The sequence below is a fragment of the Tasmannia lanceolata genome, unplaced genomic scaffold, assembly GCF_043159265.1.
Source record: "Tasmannia lanceolata isolate RefF3 unplaced genomic scaffold, GAP_Taslan_0.1 ptg000020l, whole genome shotgun sequence".
Classification (NCBI taxonomy): Eukaryota; Viridiplantae; Streptophyta; class Magnoliopsida; order Canellales; family Winteraceae; genus Tasmannia; species Tasmannia lanceolata.
In genome coordinates this window covers 31,657,479-31,663,721 of record NW_027518697.1, presented here as the reverse complement: position 1 = coordinate 31,663,721, position 6,243 = coordinate 31,657,479, and positions in this window count along the sequence as shown.

Here is a 6,243-nt window from a genome sequence, read left to right as displayed (position 1 = left end):
CTCTAAACACTCCAGAGAAAGCGAAAGACGGCGGAGCGGATCGGCGGCGGCAGGATTTTTTATATTTTTTTGGATTGGGCGGAGATCTTCACCACAGGTAGGTGCATTGTTCTCAAAATATTTCTGTATTTTTCCGAATTTTTCTGATTTTTTCCGCAAATTGTGTTTTAAAAATGGAAAACTCTTCAAAAAACATCTTTTGACGAAGAAAAATTAAATTATATACCAAACAGATTCTAAAATTAATGAAATTTCGTGGAAAAATAATATGTTACTGATTCATTTTACCATGAATTTATAAAGATTTTTGGAGTTTATTTGGTATATTATTTAATATTTTCTTTGAAACTTATCAGATTTTAGGAGAATTTTTACTAACATCAGATCATCATTAAAATTCATAAAATTTTTACAGTAGTCTTATCTTCCATATTACTTGTTACTGTAAAAGTTTCGTGTTATTTGGATCTGTTTTAATATGGGATGTAGTGTTAATTTATAATCTAGTCTGGAAATTGTAAAATCCGAAATTGGTAGTAAATAATTTCTAAAATTCATGAAAATCTCACTGCATTCTATTTTGATTCATATAGTATTTCTGTAGAAATTTCATAGAATTTAGAGTTATATTTCTACTAGTTTATGTGTTAATTGTGCAATCTGGACATTTAATGGTTTAATCAAGATTAAATGTGAATTTAATGTAAAAATATGCAAAACTCATCCTGTAAGCTACATACATTTTCATCTTGCTGCTTTAGAAATTTCAAATCATTTCGAATTTATTTGCAACAATTTCACTTGTAAAACCGCTCATATGCTTAAGATTGATAAAATCCATGGAAAATTCGAAATTAATTGAAAATCATATAAAAATTCCTAAAGAACTTTAAAATTCTGTCACATGTTCACTCCTTAATCCATTGAAACAGAAATTTTAGGATCTTTAGATTTTCCTGGAAAAATGGCCAGTGCATCCATAATCGTATCCCAATTGCAACTTGATCTTTGACAATTTGAATATTTAAGTTATAGCATGTTGTTGGCTCCGAGGTTATTGTCCACGGAAATCCTGAGATTCTGCCAGGCAATAAGATGCTATAACCTAAGTATTAAATTGCACAAGGAAAGAGCGCACGATTCCCTCCTTTGGATGCCATTCAAGGCCGAAATTGGTGAACCCTAGAACCATTGGTAATCCTTAAATGTCTGGAAACTAAAAATCTTCGAAATCTGAAACTCATTAACCTCGAGAACTTAAATCGATTTATCTTGTGTCTTTCGGAACCATTGGATTATGGTTTCCAATCTAAGAACCATTAGAGCCCAATTTAGGAACACTGGTGTCGTGCCGTGTCTTAGGTTTTAGGGAGTCCTAGAGTTAGGAGTCCAGCCTCATCACGGACGCTTGCTATGAATAGCAACCGTACCATAGGTCTAGTTACACTAGTCACCCGATCTTTCCCTAGGACAAGCCTAGTAAACTAGGATGTAGGCAAAACCTGCATTAGTCTAAGGGACAACTTGCATTCAGATAAGAATCATATAGCATCTTAGATGAAATCCTAAGATAATAAAATCCTCAACTTGAATTAAATAATTCCTCTTAAAACTGTTGAAACAGTCAAATCCGTCTAAGTCGGTGTCCTAGTTGAGTTAGGCATATGTAGCTTAGCTTAGGTGCACCGAACTACGTCGACTCTGATCCCAGTGAGGCTTGGGTACGTAGGCAGCTTGGATGTCTGACGGCATACCACCCGCGAGTCGGCACCACAACAAATTGTGGTGTTTTGTATATTAATTTTCTTGTAAATACTTAATCAAATCAGTTAGGGTTTTCCATGAAATTAGAATTCTAGGAGAACTTTCACGTAGAATGAATCCAGACAAATTAATAAATCAAGATACACATCTAGGATTCACATTGAAATTAGATTCTAGGATGCATGTCACTTAGTTCGCACATTAACATAGAGTTGAATGAGCCATTTAAAATAAATTTAAAAGAGTTAGCTTTTGGAATCGAAGACCGATTATCGGGCAGGAATGGTGCATGTGGCGGATAACTCCCCATACCTTCCATTCTCGTAACCAGGTAGCGAGTCTAGATTTCTGGTTAATTACGGGTCCTAGATCCCACATCTAGGTGGCGACTCTGTCAGTCTCTTTCGTGTGGAATTCGGATTGCCTTAGTGATCCCAAGTCCACAGGAAAGACGAATTCAAATCAATATTAAAATGCACACGCCAATCGCGTGGGAACGAGAGACCAAAGGAGAGCGCGCGGCGGCTCGCGCCCCGCCCCTCTCGCGGGATCGTGTCCCACAGTAACAAGCACAGGCACCATAATGCGAGCCGAGTAAGGCATCGAGCTTGAATTGAGTAGGCCATGAACGGGGTGGTCAGCTGCGCAATGGCAGGTAGCCCACCAGCATGCACGATCCAAATGCCACTCACGCGCCAACACGGTGCCTGCCAAACAATGTCTCCCCGACCCAACTGCTATTAGCAATGGGGCCTGAAATGGCACTGCTAGGCGACCCGCTGTGCGCGGAAGTTAGAGGGGAAGGGGGAAGGGACACACGGGACGAGGAATTCCGTGCAAAAGAGAATGCGAGCGAAGACCAAGCCAAGAGTGGAGACCCCCACGGTTGAGGCAAGCCAACGATGGCGAATGGAATGGGGGAAGGGGAGAGATCTAGCAAAAGGCCCAGGACAAAGATGGGGGGGGGGGGGGGGAGCTCATTGGAGAGGCCCTGTAAGAAAGCGCAATAGAAAAGCAAATCGAACAAGGGAGGTAAGCTCACAGGTACGAAGAAAAGGAACCCTTGTGCGCATTGGCGGAGGCAAACTACCCAACCAAGCCAGCAGCAACCAAGCCATAGGGTTGCAAACAGACGTGCAACCCAGTACCCACAAGGGCAGGGGTAAGCCGCCGAGCCTAGCAAGGTAGGTGTGCTCCCAAAACCAAACAACGCACACAGGGAGCAAACACGGGCAAACAAGTGACGCCATGGCCTACTCGCCCACCGCCCTCTATATTGCCTAACCTTGGCAACCATGGTCCATTCCCCACTATATGCCATGGCCTTGTGCCCATGGTCTTCACAAGACAGCATCCAAGGCGCCTGAAAGGCCAAGGGAGCCCAACCCAGCAATGCCCAGCCAAGGCCAGGCATTCCAGTGCCTACCCGGGGAAAAACGCCCAAAGCATGCCCCATTCCTTAGCCTATCCAGGCAAAAACGCCCAAAACCAGCCCATTCCAGTGCCTATCCGGGCAAAAACGCCCAAAGCATGCCCATTCCTTAGCCTATCCAGGCAAAAACGCCCAAAACCAGCACATTCCAGTGCCTATCCGGGCAAAAACGCCCTAAACCTGCGCATTCCAGCGCCCCGCAGCATGCCACCCTCCTATAGGGTTTGCGCAACCAACCCGCCTAACCACCAGTGGCAACCAAAGGTGCTGTTAGCGACGACTTCTGAAGACGCAACGAGACGCGACGGGTTTGCGCCCAGACGCGACGAGACGATGCGGGATCTGCGCCCAGCCATGCCTACACCCGCCGACTTGCTGCGGGAGCTGCTCGCCCAAGCATGCCTACCTTGCGAGGCCTGCGTGCAAGGCTAGTGTGCAAGGCTCGTGGGCAAGGCTAGTGCGCAAGGCTAGTGCCCAAGGTCTGTGTGCAAGGCTAGTGCCCAAGGCTAGTGCGCAAGGCTAGTGCCCAAGGCTAGTGAGCAAGGCCTGTGTGCAAGGCTAGTGTGCAAGGCTTGTATGCAAGGCTGGTGTGCAAGGCTGGTGTGCAAGGCTTGTGGGCAAGGCTGGTGCGCAAGGCTAGTGCCCAAGGGTTGTGTGCAAGGCTAGTGCCCAAGGCTAGTGCGCAAGGCTCGTGCCCAAGGCTAGTGCGCAAGGCTTGTGTGCAAGGCTAGTGCGATGGGCCAGTGCCCAAGGCTTGTGAGCAAGGCTTGTATGCATGGCTTGTGTGCAAGGCTTGTGTGCATGGCTTGTGCGCAAGGCTTGTGTCCAAGGCTTTTGTGCAAGGCTCGTGCGCAAGGCTAGTGTGCAAGGCTTGTGCGCATTGGCAGGTAGCCCACCACCATGCACGATCCAAATGCCACTCAAGCGACAACACGGTGCCAAGCCGGGCATGGTGTGCACTCAAAACCAATCAACGGACAGAGGTCATTCGTCATGGGGGGGATCTAGCAAGGCCATGGGGAAGGTCATGGAGGACCTTGGAAGCAAGCGCAAGACGAGAGCGAATCGAACAAGGGGCCAGGACGGGGCCTTGTGCCCATGGTCTTCGCAAGACTGCGTCCAAGGCGCCCGAAAGCCCAAGGGAACCCAAACCCGGCCGACACTTGCAATCGCACATGCTCTCTGCAACACACCATCAATGCCGCCCAACGGGGCCAGCACGAGCAGTCATCCACGGTCCCCTGGCCCTGCGCACGTTTGTCTTTGAAACCGAGCATCAATGCCACAGAAAGTGCCGGGGCGCCAGCTGGAGCCATCATCCGCGGCCTTGGCTTGCCAGTCCCCGACACGAGCAATCGCGCATTTTCTTTGCAACCGACCATCAATGCCGCCCAACGAGGCCAGCACGAGCAGTCATCCGCGGTCCCCTGGCCCTGCGCACGTTTGTCTTTGAAACCGAGCATCAATGCCACAGAAAGTGCCGGGGCGCCAGCTGGAGCCATCATCCGCGTTGCCATGGCTCGCTTGGCCTTGGCTTGCCAGTCCCCGACAGGAGCAATCGCGCATTTTCTTTGCAACCGACCATCAATGCTGCCCAACGAGGCCAGCACGAGCAGTCATCCGCGGTCCCCTGGCCCTGCGCACGTTTGTCTTTGAAACCGAGCATCAATGCCACAGAAAGTGCCGGGGCGCCAGCTGGAGCCATCATCCGCGTTGCCATGGCTCGCTTGGCCTTGGCTTGCCAGTCCCCGACACGAGCAATCGCGCATTTTCTTTGCAACCGACCATCAATGCCGCCCAACGAGGCCAGCACGAGCAGTCATCCGCGGTCCCCTGGCCCTGCGCACGTTTGTCTTTGAAACCGAGCATCAATGCCACAGAAAGTGCCCGGGCGCCAGCTGGAGCCATCATCCGACGTGCCATGGCTTTGGTCCCATGGTCTTCGCAACCGAGCATTCGTGACACCCGACGGGGCCAGGACACCAACCCTTCCGACACGAGCATTCGCGCATGTTCTTTGGCCACACAACGGCGCCAGCACGAGCAAAATCATCAGCGGTGCGGTGGCCTTGCACGGCCTTTTGTCTTTGGAACCAACCATCAGTGCCACGGGAAGTGCCGGAGTCCCGGCATCCGCGGTGCCAAGTCATTGCGCCCTTGGTCTCTGCAGCGGGGCATGCCGGGCACTCCCAACCATTGCAAGCAAGCAAGCAAGCAAGAAAGAAAGTAAGTAAGTAAGTATTACATATAGGGGCGGGACATGCGGGGAGTTCTGCGAAACGTGCACTACGGGGCACACGCGTACCTACCGGGCCATACCGACCCCTATTGGGGCACACGTGTGCATATCGGGGCATACCGGGCCTATCAGGGCACACGCGTACATACCGGGGCATACCGAGCCCTACTGGGGCACACGTGCGCATATCGGGGCGTACCAAGCCTATCGGGGCATTCGCATGTATCCCAAGGCATACCGAGTCTATCCGGGCATATGCGTTCATACCGGGGCCTAACGGGCCTATCGGGGCATACTTGGGCATATCCGGGCAAAAAATGCCCAAAACTTGCGCAACCTTGGCAACCGTGGTCCATTCCTCACTATATGCCTAGCCCTGGCAACCGTGGTCCATTCCTCACTATATGCCATGGCCTTGTGCCCATGGTCTTCACAAGACAGCATCCAAGGCGCCTGAAAGGCCAAGGGAGCCCAACCCAGCAATGCCCAGCCAAGGCCAGGCATTCCAGTGCCTGCCCGGGCAAAAACGCCCAAAGCATGCCCCATTCCTTAGCCTATCCAGGCAAAAATGCCCAAAACCAGCCCATTCCAGTGCCTATCCGGGCAAAAACGCCCAAAGCATGCCCATTCCTTAGCCTGTCCAGGCAAAAACGCCCAAAACCAGCACATTCCAGTGCCTATCCGGGCAAAAACGCCCTAAACCTGCGCATTCCAGCGCCCCGCAGCATGCCACCCTCCTATAGGGTTTGCGCAACCAACCCGCCTAACCACCAGTGGCAACCAAAGGTGCTGTTAGCGACGACTTCTG